The sequence below is a fragment of the Mus caroli genome, chromosome 15 (genome assembly GCF_900094665.2).
Source record: "Mus caroli chromosome 15, CAROLI_EIJ_v1.1, whole genome shotgun sequence".
NCBI classification, from domain to species: Eukaryota; Metazoa; Chordata; class Mammalia; order Rodentia; family Muridae; genus Mus; species Mus caroli.
Genome location: NC_034584.1, coordinates 62512858 through 62531773, shown reverse-complemented (window position 1 = coordinate 62531773; position 18916 = coordinate 62512858).

The window sequence follows — 18916 nt, the reverse complement described above, 5'->3', positions numbered from 1 at the left end:
TGTTGAGACTCTATGTCCAGCACAGGTGGACGGCACATGGAAGAGTTGGTGTGATTGGGTAGCCCCTGGAGCATCTTTGCATACTTGCTGTCTCATCTGTATCCTGGCTTTGGCACTGCAGGTGTAAGTTAGTAGTCTTGTGAGAACTAGTCTCTTGGTGTCATTGTTACCCCCTACTGGACTACAGAATGCTGACTCTGCAGGTGCCAGATAACTGATGACAAGCAGGAGGACCCAGACCCCGTTTAAGTGGCTTTTCTGACAACTAGTGAAGAAGAGAGACTGACCACAAGGGACGCCCACATAGCCTCATAACAGAGTTCAACCTTGAAGAACCAGTGACGCTGTTTAGATTTTTTCTATTACTTTTATTTTAATACTTTCCATTCCATCCTACCCTAGTCTAAAAAGGACCAGAGACATCCAATTCTGCCTAGTGATGTAGCACTGCAACAAACCAGATGAGGGGAGCTGAGCTTGAGATGCCACTAAAATAAAATAAAATAAAATAAAATAAAATAAAATAAAAAGCAGGCAGACGATTTTATGTGGAGCCCTCTGCAAATCACCTCTATAGCCCAATTCATACCAAAACCTTCCCCAAGAACCATGACACTGAGCTTGAAAATCTTTTTTCCACCTCCCCCCCTTCTTTTCATACATTTTTCTCTCCCCTACTCACATTCTCTGCCTGTGTTGTGGAAGGCCTGTCTGGCTAGATGAGTTGGGGATCACAATGTTTGTCCTAGATTTCATGATCTTTTTGGCACTGTAGCTTCCTTTTCACAGCTGAGCATTTCTCCAGGCAGTTATCTATCCTCTTATCCAGAAGAAGTTGTATAGTCAACACCAGGATGGGGGAGCTTTATAAATGGATTGATCCCTTGTGAAAGCATTTATTAATTTATTCACTCATTAACCATTTTTAATGCTAATGTTATTGTTTTCCAGATTGACACTGAGGGTTTCAAAAAAGGAGGCTTGCTAAAAATTAGGGCATCAAAATTCCTGAACATGTAAACACATCTCAGAGAGGGTAAGAAAGGCACATTAGGAACCAGAGTCCTAGGCAATTCTAACCTTGCAGAGTATCCATCGGTGTCTTGTTAAGTCACTGAAGTGAAAGAGTTACCGCCCTGATTGAAGTCCTACAGAAGGAAACAGCACCTGATCTTTGGAAAGGTTAAATGTGTGTCCTAGGAACAACAGTTATTTATACATAAACAGAGATTGGAAATCAATGTGAGTCTTTAGAACCTCACTCCTATGCTATTTATTTTCTCATTAAAGGGGACATCTGAGGTTAGAAAGTCAAGGGCCACCTAAAAGTTAGCAGCAACCCACATTGTTTGAAATGGGCAGAGCCACAGAGGCATTAAAGTGAACATCTTTTCTTTGGCAGTCTTGCTTTTGAACTAGGCAGAGTTCAAAGTGAACTGATTCTTGGAATCCTCCGACAGTTTCTCGGCCTTGTGTATTGATCTGACTGACAAGTCCCTGGAGCCCTTTGTTTCCCAGGGGCTCGAGCCCTTGTTCTGAGCACATCAATAAATAACGAAGCTTTACAATCAGCAAGTCACATACAGAACAGGGGAAGCAGAGACACTGGCAGGCCAGGAAGAAGAAGAAGAAGGTAGGCAGAGGGTCCTGAGGATGGGGTGGGTGCTGGTACCACCCACAAGGGACTAGAATCCCAGGGAGGCAGCTCTTCTTCCTCCTTGCATCTATCAATGGGAAGTAACACTTTGTAAAACTGATTCTCAGCTCCCAGGATTGCTGGTCACCAGATGTAAAAGGTGCTTAGGTCTTGCTGTCTTATTTAAGAAGGGGCTCTCCCCATCTGTGGACTCCAGCAACATCAAGCATCCAAGATGACTTTTGAGTTGTGTACTTAGTGTGTTCATTCAATGATGAGAAAGGGAAAGAATGGCATTGTATAGAGCTCAGTCTCTTCTTTTTTTAAATTTTATTAGATATTTTCTTTATTTACATTTCAAATGCTATCCTGAAAGTTCCCAATACCACCCTACACACACACCCTGCTCCCCTACCCACCCACTCCACCTTCTTGGCCCTGGCGTTCTCCTGTACTGGGGCATATAAAGTTTGCAAGACATAGGGGCCTCTCTTTCCAATGATGGCCGACTAGGCCATCGTCTGCTACATATGTAACCAGAGACGCAAGTTCTGGGGGTATTTGTTAGTGCCTACCCAATCCCCTCTTGCCGCTCCTCTTTTCAAAAAGGGAATAGTAAGAGAATGGAGAGCAAGCCTCTGCAATGCTTTTCCCATATCAGTGCACAGCGCCTGGTGTGGTCTATGGCAGTGCTTGCTGGCCAGATTCTACACTGTTAATGGATTTGCAGCTTTTATATCTGCAGTCAGAGAATCTATCAGACAGGCCTGGCTGAGGAGGTGGCACAATAATGGCATTGCATTTGTTTTTAGGCTTTGTTTCCTCAATATCAGTGTGAGGGGCAATTTTCCTTTGTGTGTTCTTTTTTGAGATTATAAATTAATCACAGCATTTCCCCTTCCCTCCAAACCCTCCCGTATACCTCTTTCCACTTTTACTTCAAATTCATGGCTTTGTTTTTCATGAATTGTTATTGCATATATATACATATACACATACATATGCATATACACACATATATGTGTGTATGTATATATATGTATATGTACATATATATATATATATATATATATATATATATTCAAAAAAGTAACCTGTTGAGTCCATATAATGTTGTTTGTATGTATGTTTTTAGGACAAGGTGTTGGGCACTAGACAACCAGTGTGCTCTTCCCTGGGAAGGACCACTTGTCTGACTCCCAGTTTTCCCCTGTTGCCCGCAGTTCTTTGGGATGCCTTATGAGTTTATCTCCATCCAGTTTGGTCCGCTCATTATTGTCAGCCTTGCCCAGCTCATGTTTGCGTGGTCCTACTGGTGACACTTTATGAATAATCTAGATTGTCAATTTGAAGGAATCTGAAATCAACTAAAAAGTGTGCCTCAGGGATGGTCTCAGAGGGCATCACTATGGAGCATTAACTGGGAGAAGATCCTTCTCCAATGTAGGTGGTGGTCAGAGCAAAAGGTGACACCCAACAGACTAGACATGTAGAGCCTCGTTCAGTCCTCCCATCTGTCAGGTAAGAACAGCAAGTGTGTGTCCAGTTGAGGAAGGGAGAGTTGTACGCTGGGACAATGACTCAATTGGATCACCTCATTCAGAAGGTGATTCAGGGTGGTTTTCCTAGGACCAGACCTGGATAGGGGTAAGAGTAGAGTGATGTCTTAGGAGGTTTCTTGAGAGAAACATCATGAATAGGTAAGTACAACAAAGGGACAGAGACAAGAAAAAAAATACAAAAAAAAAAACCCCAAAACCCAAAAGCACTTAATGAGCAGCTTCAAGACAAATCCAAAGGCTGCAGCCCAGTCCACAGGGAAGTGCCAGAACTTTGCATATCACAGACAAACACAATTCACTTGCTCTCAGTATTCATCCTTTGATTAAGGGTTATACCTGACAAAGGCTGATCTTCAATATTTGGGGTTCTCTCTGAAGGCATCTCATCAACAGCAGCAGTAAGTAGTATACAGGAGGTTTGAGGTGGCAGGGGTGGAGGGGGGGCGGGGAAGAAGGGTATTAAGAGTAAGGTTTCACATAGAGAGCCAGCATGTGAAAGATAACAAAGGGATTAGATCTAAGGCTGTGAGCTATAACCACAGCACCAAGAGGATCTACTAGAGGTACATGAATAAACAAAGCCTCCGCAGAGGAGGTGACATTTAAGAGAAGGAGTGACTAGCAGTGGAAGCTGGCATGAGATGGAACGGAAAGCACCGCAGATCACAGTAGTTTGGAAATGGACACTAGTAAGCTTGTCTTTAGCCTTCTTGTTTTATACAGGTAAGAGGGAGGGAAAGTGATCTCAAACAGACTGAGAAGCTTACCCAGGGCCAGACAATTCTCGAGGTCACGGGGAGCTCAAGGCAGACCTTAATTCTGACATGTATGGCCAGATGAAGGGGACAGCATGCAAGAAAGACTCCTTTGTTGGCAGGGCATTGAAGTGCTGGAGAGATGGCTCAGGAAGGTCAGTGAAAGAGATAACATCCAGGATCTCTGCCTGCCGCACACCCCACCCCCATACTCGCATGTTATTTCTTAGAACAGAAGAGCCTCTCAAGTACATGGATACGACTGAACAGACACAGTTATAAATAAAGTGACAGATACCATGGCAACAGGGGAAGCAAAATGAAATGCATCATCTTATTGTAAAGGGCAAAACCTACTCTATATATACAGCAGCGAGCGTCTCCGTCCTCTTTCCAGCTCTTTTTTGCACAAACACTTCAGACTTCACATGAAGAAGGTCTGCCTCCTCAGCAGCAGTGATTCAGTCATATAATGTATGTGTATTTTTGTACATGTCTCTGGCTCTCTGTGTGCTTATGTATTCAATTATATAAAAAGTGGCTAGTTCCCTGTCTATGGAGACACATACCGGGATAGATACAAACATAATGGTAAAATAGTAAAATGGATGGATGTAGGATCTGTGGCAGATCATAATTTTTAAAGGTGGCCACAGTGATATTTTATTTCTCCTTGCTTGTCTATAGGGAGACCTTGATGCTCTCATCCTTGCTCAGAGAGTCTGGAAACATTCATGATTACCTCATCCAAGTATGTGGTCCATGTGATGTTACATGGCTTATGTAGATTCATTAAATACCAGACATCTTCCTCTGGTTCTTCTTGAGATATTCACTCCATGGAAAACCAGTCCTTACACAGAAAGGCTAGTGGCTTTGAGACTTCCTCCCACCCCCTACCCTGGGAAGACTACAAACTCTAACCCAGAGTATAGGCTGCCATTAGTCCTACAGCCACCATGCTGGAGATGTGAGCAAAGCATTCTGGATGCTTCAGGAACAAGTTCCCCAAAAGACTCCAGGGTATGCCTCAGAGAACAGAGAATCAACCACATCCTGTTCACATTTGCAACCCATTGAATTCACGAGTTGTAATAAATGGTTGTTTCTTGAAGCCACTAAACTTAGGGAAATCACTTATACTATCCTAGATGATGGCAATCCTCCCACAAATATCAAAGCAGAACCTATTTTCACCTGCCCAGCATGTACCACACTCTAGACTGAGACTACATGGGGAAGCAGCCCAGTCCACACCAGATGAGAAAAGTGAAATTGACCCCTAGGGTGATGGTTCATTAGTTAAAGCCCTGGACACCAAAACATGAGGATCAGAGTTCAGATCCCTAGAGCCCCCATGAATGCCAGGTTGGTAATGGTGGCCCACCTTTAATCCCAGCCTTAGATGGTAATACAGCTAGCAAGCTATTGAGACTCTCCATATCAGGGAACTCTGGGTTTGACAGAGACACTCAGCCTCAATGAACCAAAGGGGTAGAGCAGTGCAGATGCAGACATGAACCTTGGGCCTGATCATGCATACTCACACATGAACACATACAATCCCACACAAGGCATACATGCCAACCACACATTAAAAAATGGAAAAAGGAAAAAAAACCCTGAAAATTGGAGTTGAAATGACTCCAAAACATGTCCAAGTTGACAGAGCTAACAGAGACATCGCTTTCCCTGGGTTCAGTGTCCCCTTCTCACGACAAGTTGATCACTAAGATCACAGGTCTATCAATAAGATCACAAATTGACCACTAAGATCACAAGCAGATGCTAAGATCTGATTGCTGCACCCTCTTAGCTTTTCCTTCCCTTCATAGCTTAGTCCTCTCCTTTCTCTGCCTTGTTTTTTCTTTTCTTTTTTTTTTTTTTTAGAGGAACGGATGCTACTATGTATACTTTCCCGTAACTCGCCAGTGTCCACTAACAGATTCCTTAGCTAATTCACACAGATCTGTGGCACTGTTATAAATAGCACAGTGTAGCACACTGGATAGATTTGCTCTAATGCATTAACCAGTCCCGCTGAGGGTAGATATTTGGGTTGTTTAAATCATTAATTTTCACCCCTACAAATAACGTTTTTAGGAAACGACCTTGCACATGCCTCTCCATGGCCCAGTATAATTATTTTCCTGGAGCCACTTGCTGCACATCAATAAATTGAGCTCTGTGGAGGTTTTGCTCGAATTCTTCTGACTGTATACTGACTTGTGTTCAGTCACAGCCTTCACAACAGGGGGAAATTCTCCCCTGACTTTTATCTCTGACGATGGCATTCTTCCCATGTCTGTTGAAATCTGATGAAAGTTGGTGTGGTGGTGAGAATATAGTTTCCTTACCTCTATAAAATTATAAAAGGTTTTTTTTTTTTTAAATGCAGTTGAAGAGAGAGGTTGGAGGTATGAATTTCAATGTTTGATTGTACTGGGATTGAGCCCACAGTGACACCATAGATAGGTCATGTGACTGTCTATGCCAATTCCTTTATCTCTGAAGTAGACATAGAGATTGTTTTCTCTTAGGATTCACATCAGGGCAATCATGGGTATTCTGGGATTTTGGGCTAATATCCACTTATCAGTGAGTGCATAAACCTGTGGCCCTGAGAAAGGCATATCACTAAATTAAGACATGATGTTATTTTGGGTAAGGAGAACACCTCTCAGTTTATCTGACCACAAAATTTCCAAAGTCCTGGGGAAAAAAAGCAGAGTGTGGGTGTGAAAGCAGGTGGCTCAAACAACACCAGTCTCATCCCCAGAGACTCACATCCCACAAACTCTTATGTTGTCCCTAAGACTCACTGAGCATAATCTGTAGCATCAAGTTACTTAACAACTGTCCTCAAACTTGGAAAAACTTTAAAACATTTGGATTTTATGATTGTTATCATTTGAAAGTGCGATGTCTCTCATAATGTCTCTGTGTGCTTGAATCCTTGCTCGGCAGCTGATGGCATTTCTAGGAAGCAGGGACTGGCTAGCAGAGGTGAATCTCTGTGGGCTTGTAGTCTATTGATTTGAGGGTTGTAATCCGTCTCTGATTCTGCTCCCAAGGGCCAACATAGCATTAGCTCAGAGACAGAAAGCCTCCCCACCTGGCTTTCCTAAGCCATACTGGGCTGAAATTCTCTGAAACTGTGAGCCAATATAAAGTCTTCCTTGCTTAAGTTGCTTCTGCTGTGCATTTTGTTGCAACAAAGAGAAAGTAATCAACATGAATAGAGAAAAGAAAGGATAGGAGGATGAAGATTATCCATGAGAACATGTCTGGGTTTCTTATATGTACTCTACTGGACAGAGATTGCATGAGAACATGTCTGGGCTTCTTATATGTATTCTACTGGACAGAGATTGGCAGTCCAAACTGCAAACGCAGCAGTTGCCTAGCAAGACCTGACCCATTTACAGAGTATCGTGTTCCACATCTCTGTTCATTTTATTCAGCAAAAGAAATTTATCTACCTACCTTACCTACCTGGGAAGGAAAACTAGAGTGGAGAACAGCAAGCAATGAGGCCTGGAGCACAGGGAGGAAGACACACACACACACACACACACACACACACACACAGAGAGAGAGAGAGAGAGAGAGAGAGAGAGAGAGAGAGAAACAGAGACAGATACAGAGAGACAGAGACAAAGACACAAAGATAGAGAGACACAGAAAAATACAGATAGAAAGATACAGAGACAGACAGAGAGACAGACACAAAGAAACAATTTTTTTCCACCCCTTGCGAATTTGTTTCCTTTGAATCAACTTGGATTGTCAACTAGAGATACAGTGCTCACTTCACAGAACCTAGATATGCCATAGGTCATCCAAATACTGCTCCTTTTTCCCTATTGGGAGTCTTGCTCGCTGATTAACCTTTACCACAGAAGACTGCAGTGTAAGTTCTTCTGAACCCTAGGCTAAGGAAGCTACTCCCTATTATTCAATCCAGAATCCTCAGTAAATCTTACTTGTTGTTCTATAGACTCTCCAGATGCTTTGCACTGGGATTCAATGTCACAAAAAAGGCCCTTAAAGGATGAATCCCCTTAGTGTTATTCTTGCTAGTCTTGCTCCTGGGTGGATAGCATTAGGCTGGTATGGGCACAGCATCTTCAAGAATGCCTTGATTATTGAAACCCAACTGTTTTCTTACCACACTCACTGTAAAAAGAGCTAGCAAAAGGACTGTAGCACAGGGCTACTCTTTCCTCAACTTTCACCCACAGAACCATCAATTTAGCTATATTCCTAGGATCTGATCTCTAACTCCAGTGAGATAGTCACTACCATCTAAGAACATGGGAGGTTCCAAGGGCATCTTAGTAAAGACAACAAATACTGGTTGCAATTGCCAGGTGGGCTATCCCAGGTGTCAGATTCATTGGCTGAGAGTGAGAAATACATGTGTCAGGTCGATTTGTTTCCATGTAAACTATACCCCCACCCCACCCCACCCCCATGTATTCTGACTCTTCTCTTTGATGGTAGCTGTTGGGAAACTTCTGACTGATTGATAAAATGCATGACCAAAAGCAAGTTTAAAAAAAAAAAGACTTTATTTTGGCTTATGAGTCCAGAGAAATGGCTAGAATCTATCATGGCAAGCAAGATACAGCAACAGGTAGGCCTAGAGACAGGAGCAGGAAGTTACATTCACGTACAGGAAGCAGCATGACAGAGAACAGGAAGTAGGATGAGGCTACAAACCTTCAAAGCCCATCTCAGAGAAGTATTTCTTCCAACAAAGTTCCACTTCCTAAAACTTCTGCCTGACATGAACCTATGGGGGAAATTGCCATTCAAGCCACCATATGTACATATAGAATGTCCATATCTCCTATCAGTTCTAACGTGACTCTGGTTCTCCCATCACCGTAAGCCAGAATGCCCATCATCCAGCAAAGCCTACCACCTGCTTGAGATACAGGGCATCTGTTCTTCCATGTCTGTCACCTTGACCTCATGCTGGCATCTGCCTCTCAGTCAGAAGGATCCTTAGCTGAGTATTTGACTTTTGACATGGCAGAGCTAAAGTCTCATGAGCTGTGATGCCTCCTTGGAAATCTGATCCTAGAGTTTTACCTCCCCTTTTTTTCTAGCTTTATAAATGTCCGAGCTTTAGAAGTGTCACCTTGGTAACAGCCAACTACATCTTCCTCCTCTCCATGGTGGAGTACATACATTTCATGGTCCATTGTTTCCTAATTTCTAGACTTATCACTAACACTGTTTTTGGTGGAATTTTTCATACCCTTACTTTTTGTCTTTAACGTTCTTTTCCTTTTATTCCATCTTGGCATAGTCATTTATTATTATTATTATTATTATTATTATTATTATTATTATTATTATTATTATTATTTTGACTTAGTTTTACTGGTAAGAGAATTTTATTTTCAAGAACATTCTAGGTTTTAACTAGTGAGTGCAAGGTAGCAAAACAGATGAAGTCAAGAAGAGGTGGGGCTCCTAGAAATATCCACAGTTCAAGCTAATCTCAGACATGTGTCTGGCTGAACATGATACACACAAAGAAATTGTTTTCTACCAGGGCAGTGCTGATAGGCCTTGACATTATATTTAGGGTTCCTCTACAATAACCATGCTTTTCCTGGATCCCAACTCTATAACTTGGGTGTGCATTTTATTTGTTACTGCTACCCTTTTCTGGTTAACCATTTGGCTAAACTGTCTTAGAGTCTAAGAAGAGGTTGTTGAGTTGCCAAAAGAGAAAATATGGTCTCCCTGTAGTTTTGAGCATAACCATCATAAGACTTTTCTGATCCAAGACTGGCTTACAGAGTATCACTGTGGTCTGCTTGCTCAGCCTCTGAAACGCACTCTCTAAGAGACTTGTTTTGCTCTTACTATTCTCCATGATTTCTCCTCCACTTGATCCACCATCACATATATTAGGCCCAGGTATATGTCTGTTATCTCTGCATACCTGTTTTTCTTATCCTCTAGGAATTAACTGCTATCTTGAATGGATCGAGATCGAAACTCCTGGCAAAAGGCAACCACCATTTTTTCTAAGGCTTTGTTATTCTGATTTCTTCCATTTTTATTTCTTGGTTTGGTATCAAAGATGAGATGTTTTTAATAAACAAGTTGAATTCATCCATGACTTTAGGCAAAATTAGATACATTATAACTACTTATTTTCCAACTCAACTTGACATAGGAAACTATAACCTTTCAGTTGTTCACGGAAATTATCTGTATATCTGTTTCTGTTTCTACCTCTATCTATACCTATCATTCATCTATCTATCTATCTATCTATCTATCTATCTATCTATCTATCTATCTATCTATCTATCTACCTACCTATCATGTAACTAGCTAGCTATCATCATCATATATCATCATATATCAATCAGGTATTTACTTATTCATATCATCATATCATCATCATATATTATATAACATCATATATCAATCAGGTATTTACCTATTCATTCTCCAACTTTATATATCACTTTCTATCTTTCTCTGTCTCTTTCCCTCCCTTCTTCATGATCATCACTGGTGAGTGGGTACAACAAAATCTGTGTCTCTTAAATATAAACCATGGCTTAGGATAAATTATCAGTGCTAAGGGTGAATAACTAGTCTAAGGATATACATCAACCTGATCCCTTTCAGTAGCGCTTTGGCTTCAATACTCAACCTTTATACATTTAGTACCTCTGTAGCTCATGTGAAATTTAGTCACTTTTCCAATTTTAAGTTCTGGCTTACAATCCTTACTGAGAAACACAGTAAAGGAAGTGAAATGATTATTCCTCCTACAACTGTCTTAAAAGACCATAAATGGAAGCAATGACTGTCTTGAGGCAGACCTTCTGGAAGGGCCTGGAAGACCTTCATGTGAGCTGATACTTGCCTAAAGTCAGAACCAGCCAGCAAGATCCTGGACAGCAATCACTAGTCACCTATAGCTGGTATTCTTTAGTAGTTGTTCATACAACCACAGGGGAAATATGCCAGAAATCACAGAAGGGAGTTCATTTTTTGAAGCACAGAAACCTTCTACCATGGCCATTCCAGAAATTGAGTCTCTATGTTCAGCTCTGTGCCTCAAGTGATCACATCTGAAGGTTCCAGATAAACTCTTTCATGTATGAGAGTTTAAAGTTGGGCATTAAGTATCTTTGAGCTTCCTTGGGGTTTTGAATAAATCAAACAGCAGCACACAAGAGCCAGAAAGGTGAAAATTCACACATAGCCACATATGTCAGCTGACTGTAGAGAAGGGAATAATATGTAGCTTCGATGTGCTTCCTTCTTCCCTCCAGTCCTACCACAATAAACTTGACCAACACTAACTCTAGGCTTCCTTCACCATGGGAATAGGTTGCTAGTCCTCCAAGTCTGTCATATAAAAGCAGAAATTCAGGGCAAATGAAGTCCCCAGCTCATTCATCAGAACCTTGTCTACCTGCCTTCCCACATACTCTGTAAGAACTTAGAGTTAGGGTGATTCAAAGAAGGTCCAAAAATAGAAAACCCCAGAACACAAGTGTTCTTCTAATGGTGGTTATGGTGCATGGTTATCCTTTCCTCGATACTCCTGTTTACACCATGCTAAAGCTCCACATGTTCAGAGCATGCTGAGTCGCAATGGAATGGTCCACTAAACACAAGTATATACCATACTGATCAAGATGCAAAGGCACACAAGAACTAAGAAGCATCTAAAAATGTTCTGGAAATTTCTTCTTATGCTACATCTACAGCACATTTTGTCTCCTTAGTTCTATTAGGTCTATCAGAGGAAGTCACATTCCAGCTCCAAAGCATAAGTCCACCTTCAACCCAGATGCCCCTCAACAGAGGAATGGATACAGAAAATGTGGTACATTTACACAATGGAGTACTACTCAGCTATTAAAAACAATGAATTTATGAAATTCCTAGGTAAATGGATGGACCTGGAGGGCATCATCCTGAGTGAGGTAACTCAATCACAAAAGAACTCACATGATATGTACTCACTGATAAGTGGATATATTAGCCAGAAACTTAGAATACCCAAGATATAAGATACAATTTGAGAAACACATGAAGCTCGGGAAGAACGAAGACCAAGGTGTGGATATTTTGCCCTTTCTTGGAATTGGGAGCAAGACACCCATGGAAGGAGCTACAGAGACAGAGTTTGGAGCTGAGATGAAAGGATGGACCATCTAGAGGCTGCCATACCCAGAGATCCATCCCATAATCAGCCTCCAAACGTTGACACCATTGCATACACTAGCAAGATTTTGCTGAAAGGACCCTGATATAGCTGTCTCATGTGAGACTATGCCGGGGCCTAGCAAACATAGAAGTGGATGCTCACAGTCAGCTATTGGATGGATCACAGGGCCCCCAATGGAGGAGCTGGAGGAAGTACCCAGGGAGCTGGAGGGATCTGCAACCCTGTAGGTGGAACAATAATATGAACTAACTAGTACCACCCCTCCCCGCCCCCGCCCCCCCCCCATAGCTCGTGTCTCTAGCTGCATATGTATCAGAAGATAGCCTAGTAGGCCATCAGTGGAAAGAGAGGCCCATTGGTGGTGCAGACTTTATATGCCTCAGTACAGGGAAATGCCAGGGCCAAGAGGTGGGAGTGGGTGGGTGGGTGTGGGAGGGTGTGTGGGACTTTTGGGATAGCATTGGAAATGTAAATGAAATAAATACCCAATAATAATAATAATAATAATAATAATAATAATAATAATAATAAAAACTAAAAAAAAATCCACTTTCAAGAGAAAATCAGAAGATAACAGAAGGTGGAGGTGAATAGAAATTCAGTGATCAGGTCCAGGGAGAACTCGAATGAAATCTCAGGAGAATGAGGATGGAGTAGGATAGGAGTGGAAGGAGGTTTTAAAAATAATGACCTTCCTACTGCACCAAGCATACACTTGGTTGACCTGACTAGGCAGAAGAGTGAAGTGATTGTACTCTAAAACATCTTGGTTTGATAAATAAGGAAGCAGAAAGCTGTGAAGGCAAAGTGTGATAGTTACTGTACATTGTGGCTAAGCTGGAATTTGAAACCTCATCTTCTGACTCCCAGGCTGCTGCTCTCTGGTAGCAGGAGGCTCCTTTTGGACAAACATAACTAAGGCTGGCATAACTGCCATATGTCTTCATGCCACAGAGAGGTCTCTATGTCAGTATGGGACTCCAACATTGCTTCATAATTGATATGCAGATCATTTCCTACCTTAACTTGGAGTGACATGCACTTGTTCATAAAGAGATCGGGCATGTATACACAAATACTCCCCCGTGTTTGGAGTAGGTAAGAATCCTTCTGACTAAGTGGGGAAAGGCATAAACAAATGTATGACATATAAGATCATCAGAAATGGCAAAAACAAAGTCTGAGTTGGATCACAGAAGAACAAAACTCTTAGAACAGAAAGCAAAACCACTTGAAGAAAATGTCATAAAAACAGCATCCTCCCCCAGTTTGCCGCTTCCATTCCCCTTCCTTCTTAGCTCAAGCCAGCTGGCATCTCAGCTCCACCTGACACTGATTCCAGACCCTGTTTGCAATTCTGTTTAAGAGACACCACCCTGTTCCATACCATTGAACCTTGGAAGCCTCAAGTCCACAGTGTTTACCTTCCTTGGATGTTTGTGCGAGTGACCCTCATGACCAAGTTTATCCACTGATTCTGCCTCAAAACGTTCTATGGCATAGAATTGTGCAAGTCTGTACAGGTGCATAGAAGCAAAGTGTATAGAAATATAACAATCCTCGAAAGCCATTAACCCCAATGTCGAGTTGTTTGCCATTATCAGTGGAATGATAACATGCTCTTCGAGGACAACATTTGAAAAGTCAGTGATTCATACTATGCACTGGAGTAGGTCGATCGTGAGTATTAGCACATTCTCTTCAACCTAGAGAGGAGAGTCCTTAGTGTGCCCACATATGATTCAGTTAGGGGTTATGAAGACTTGCTTATTTTTGACTCCAAATGGGGATGATTGATTTTATACTTAAGACTATGAAATTCAAACTTAGAAATATTGCATTGAAAATAGCTAAGAGGGGGGAATCTTATCTGTGTTGAATAAACATAAGCACAAAATTAAATGGCACAGGTATGGGATGGGAGATACCTGGCCTAATGTTTAATAGTAATCCATGTACCAAATGTTTAAACTATTTCAAAATCATAGAGGTTGAAAATTGTTTCAAAAACATTTCCCAGCGCTCATTTCTACCAGTGTCAGGCCTTTCAACCTTGTAATCCACTTTTGGAACACTCTCCTAATTAAGCAGCAATAAACACTCACAAAGATATTTACATACAAAAGAATTAAATTAATGTAGCATCAAAGTTATAAAAAAAATAGAAATAACTTTAAATTCCAGTAATAGAACTGTTCAGGGGACTATTATACACTCATTCTGAGTCAAACCTTCAAGAAGGATTCAATAGCAGTGCTTCATCCTTTGCATATTTTAGTATGAAATATTGCACAGATATTTATATAAAATATAACTCAATTAGTTTCTTTAGTAAAAATATTTGAGGCTTCATTAAAAAGAACTGGAGAAGGGGATTGAGGAATAAATGATCCCATTCATGCAGTGACTTTCCCTGTCTCTATATAATGTCATCCCCTGAACTCTCTCATTGTTCTGAAAGAAGATGTAACTTGGAAAAGCCACATGAGAATAAATGAAGAGGAAGCATCAGACATCTGGGATGAGTACTCCCATCTCATCTAGACATTAGGCCAAAGCTGACACATGTTAGTCATGGTTACTGACCCTCAGAGAATAATGCTACAAAAGCACTTTTCTATCCATATTTATTCCTCAATCAAAGTACACCGATTACTTAAGAGTTGGGGGTTTTGTGCCTTGTGATATCTATCTTTTATGTCGTATGAAGAAATAGATGTATCAGTCTTTCTCCCTGCAGCTATCATTAACACCAGAGCAAACCATTCTTCCTGTTTCTTCCTGGTATCTCCTGTTCTCATCTGCAGGCTTGACTGTAAGAAAAGAGAAGATGATAAACTCCACTGTCTCCTCTTTGTCACCTGCCAAAAAATAACAAACGAATGGAATCTAACGAAGCTCTACAGAGAAGGAAGGCACCAGGAAATTTCTGGGGCAGAGTCAACTAATAGGTGTCTTGGATCTCCGGCTCATGCTTACAGGCACAGGGATCAAAGATGTTTTGAAGAAAAAATGAAAGATTATTAGGGTCCTCTATCCTGAGCCTAGTTAAGGAATATTGGGAAGTAGTAAGATCAGAGGTTTTTGGTAAAGCAAGACCTTGTTTTGATTTCAGCTGTACCACTTATCCACTCTATTATTTTAGTTGCTAACCTGGCTGACCTGTGGCTGGGATTTTAGGGTCAAATACATGAAACAGCATCTACCTTCCAGTAGCACTCGTAGAAGTGATATTGTGCCTAACAGTATTGGGTGTGCTGGCCAACTCAGTCAGTACTGGACAACTACGAATCACTTTACTATTACAGTGAATATAAGGCTTTAGAATAAACTGGTTCAAATCTTTATTGTTTTTATTAATGTTGTTTCAAGACGTGCAATGCATTCAGGTCTGTTAAACTTCGGTTTTCCAGTCCTGACGTGGAAGTAAATATTTCTTTCTGTAGTTGCTTTATGTGTTAACTGGTCTCAGAAAATGGTCAGTATTCAGTGGGTTTTTTTAACCTTTTTTTTGCATTATTCTGATGAGAAGCCAAGTGCTCTGCTGTCTTATGGGCATATGTCTTACAAGCACCTGAACCACAATCATTCACTTACATAAGACAGCCTTGCTTTAGCCAGACATAATTTATCCAGAACCGTGTCTTTAAAAGCTTCTTCTCTGTTTATTTGTATTTTAAGAGATTGCATGATAAAGTATAGTGGGGAGCTTAGACCAGAAAATAAAAAGATGTTTCCAAAAGGAGAAGTAACATTTTATGTGTTTAGAAACTCATTCAGGACAAGTCACCGACAACACTGTGGCGGAATAAACCATGAGACGCCTTCAGCCTGTATATTTTGAAGCTTTCTGACTTTGTCCCCTAAGAAATGAAGCTATTTTTGGATAGGAATGACATACCGAAAGATATCTTACCACACACATGAACTCTATGAGGATCAGAGAAGAAAGCTTTCAGCAGCATGGGTAGATAATAAGCAGAACCAGAGTAAGACGCATTGGTATATGTGCACAAGAGCATCTATACACAGGAACTGCATTCACCTCTTGTTTCAGGCTAAGCTATGTAATCAGATTCAGACTCTGGCCTTAACAAGCCCTGGTACTTAAATGTAGTTACAGGGTAGATTCTGACAGGAGAGACTGCCAGCATGACCAAGGTCTATCTTTCAGCATAAAGGAAAGCTCCCAATGGACCACAGAATGTGGTTCTATTACAGTAATGGAGAGTGTTTAGTGTTACAATGAAGACAGTAACTCTCTTCAGTGATTGATGGGGAGGGAGAGATATTTTCTTTAGTAGTGTAGCCATGGGTAATGTACCTGTGCTTCTTTTTAAAAAAAATATTAGATGTTTTCTTTATTTACATTTACCTGTGCTTCTTACATGAACTTGGATATGGATTGTTTCCAGGATAGCATGTTAGCCCATGTCCAATCCAATTTGAAATTCTGATCTTTTAAAAAATATCCTCTTGTTTCTCAATGTTGCTATTCCCTTCCAATAGTTATATATATATATATATATATATATATATATATATTATACTCTTTAATCACATTCATATACTTGTAAAAAATACATACCATTTTGAATACATGAATTTTAAAAATATAAATAATATTGTCCTGAAATCCATGTTCTCTTTTTATTTTACTATTTTTCTATTCCAGTTTTCAGCAACCATACTATTTTAAGCTTATCAAGTTCAATGCCTTTTCCCATTGCATATAATTTAAAAGTATGTAAGTACTGTATTATATGAATCCATTTCCTTAGTAATAGGCATTTGGTTTGGCTTCACCTTCCCATTAGCACAAAATTGCTGATCGGTCATGTGGAAAAGGCATGTTGAATTTTGATAAATATTTCAACAGTTTTAAATCATGATTAAATTTTAAAAACAAAAATCTGTTTCTTTCTACCAGCCACAACCAAACCTCAAATTCAATATATGCATGAAATGGGGAAGGCTTATGGGTTGAGTCCAGTGGGAAATCCTGTTTAGTGGGGGAACCTTAACTCATCTATTGTTATAACCCTCATCTTCACAGCTGATACTTTTTGCTGAACTTGGCTGTAGAACTAATCTTTGGGGGAATATCTGGTTCCAACCAGTCCTCTTCTGAGGAGAGCTGTTCTTCTGACATTTATGACATTGTGTGTTCCATTGCCTCAGAGCTTCAAATACTGCAAAAGCTAAGCAAATCCTTACTCCTTTATCTTATAAACATTTATTCAATAACTACCGCATGTCAGACACTTCTCCAGTGCTGGGGATGCCAGATGAATAGGCATGGTGCTTCCTGGTATAATCTGACATATGTGTAAACAAAAAGCTACAAGAGTAGACATGTTGACAGACAGAGTGGTACACGGTGAATCACAAAAGAGGCATCAGTTAGGAAGGAAAGTACAAGCACCCTTTTCTCCCCATGAGATTTAGACCTTTTGGGAGAGCACATCTATGTTTTTCTTGTCCATCATTGTACCTGATACAGATGTTGATACACAGTATAATATATGTTATTCCTAATGGATACATGAAATGAACTCTTGAAGACAATGATGTATTTACACATCAGGAGGCCATTTCAAGCTAAAAATGTCATATTTTAAAGCATATTAAATATCCCTGAAGCACATGGGAATATGAGGGGGTGAAGGTCCCAGATTCCCTGAGGTTTAAAGCTGGGAAGACTGCAAAGGAACATAACATGTACTATTTTAAGGTGGGTAAATTTTAACCTTTGGACAATAGTGCCTATGAAAAAAAATTTAACCCAGGAAGGGAAATGATCAAACCTGCATTTCAGAAGTAAGCATGGAGAAGGAATGATGTGTCTATAGGAAGAAACACAACAAAATGATGTAGGAAGATAACTTAGGGTGGCTTGTAATTGTGGCATCATCAAAAAAAAAGTTAGAAACAGTGTGAATCATTGGCTAGACTTTGAGTGTAAGTAGCCAGGGGTCTCTTGGTTCTTGAACACAGTAGAAGGTGTCTGAACAGAACAATGGGGCAAAGATAAAACTTGTCTTCTCATGGAAGTTCTTATCTAGTCCAGCTTTGTCACTAAATAGCAGATGGCAACTGAGCCCTGTGATAGAAACACCAGAAGCTTAAGTCCAATGATCAGATATCCAGTGGAGGCTCCCTATAAGTCATCTTCCAGTAGGAGACAGGAGATGGGGAAATTGTCCTGAAGGAGTGAGAGACAGGGAAGTGAGGCTGTGTCTCCAGTTTCACAGTAACAAACAGCACATTTCATTCAGAAGTTAAGGAGTCCACCACGCCAAGAGCATGAGTTTACAGAAGAGCTAGCAAAAACTGGAGCTTTGTGACTTCACAGGCGGTTCCTAGAAATCTTCCTTAAAAGTAGGCAAAGGCACTTGGGCTCTGTTCTAGAGGCAGGAGCTGCCATGAGATGAAGAGAGAAGTCATGTGACCAGATTTGCTCCCTGTGAGAAGATACTTTTGTTACTGTATTCATAGGAGCTGGTAATCAATTTTCCATGGAGAAAAGGAGATGAAAATTAAACAAGAGGACTGTTTTGAGCAGAAGTAACTGGAGGATGGCTCTAGTGTCCTCCTTTAAAGAGGCATATAGAAGATGTCAAAGTCTATTGAGCCAATACATGTCCCCCTTCCCTTTTTCCTCCTCCCTCCCTCTCCCTCTCCCTTTTCTCTCTCTCTCTCTCTCTCTCTCTCTCTCTCTCTCTCTCTCTCTCTCTCT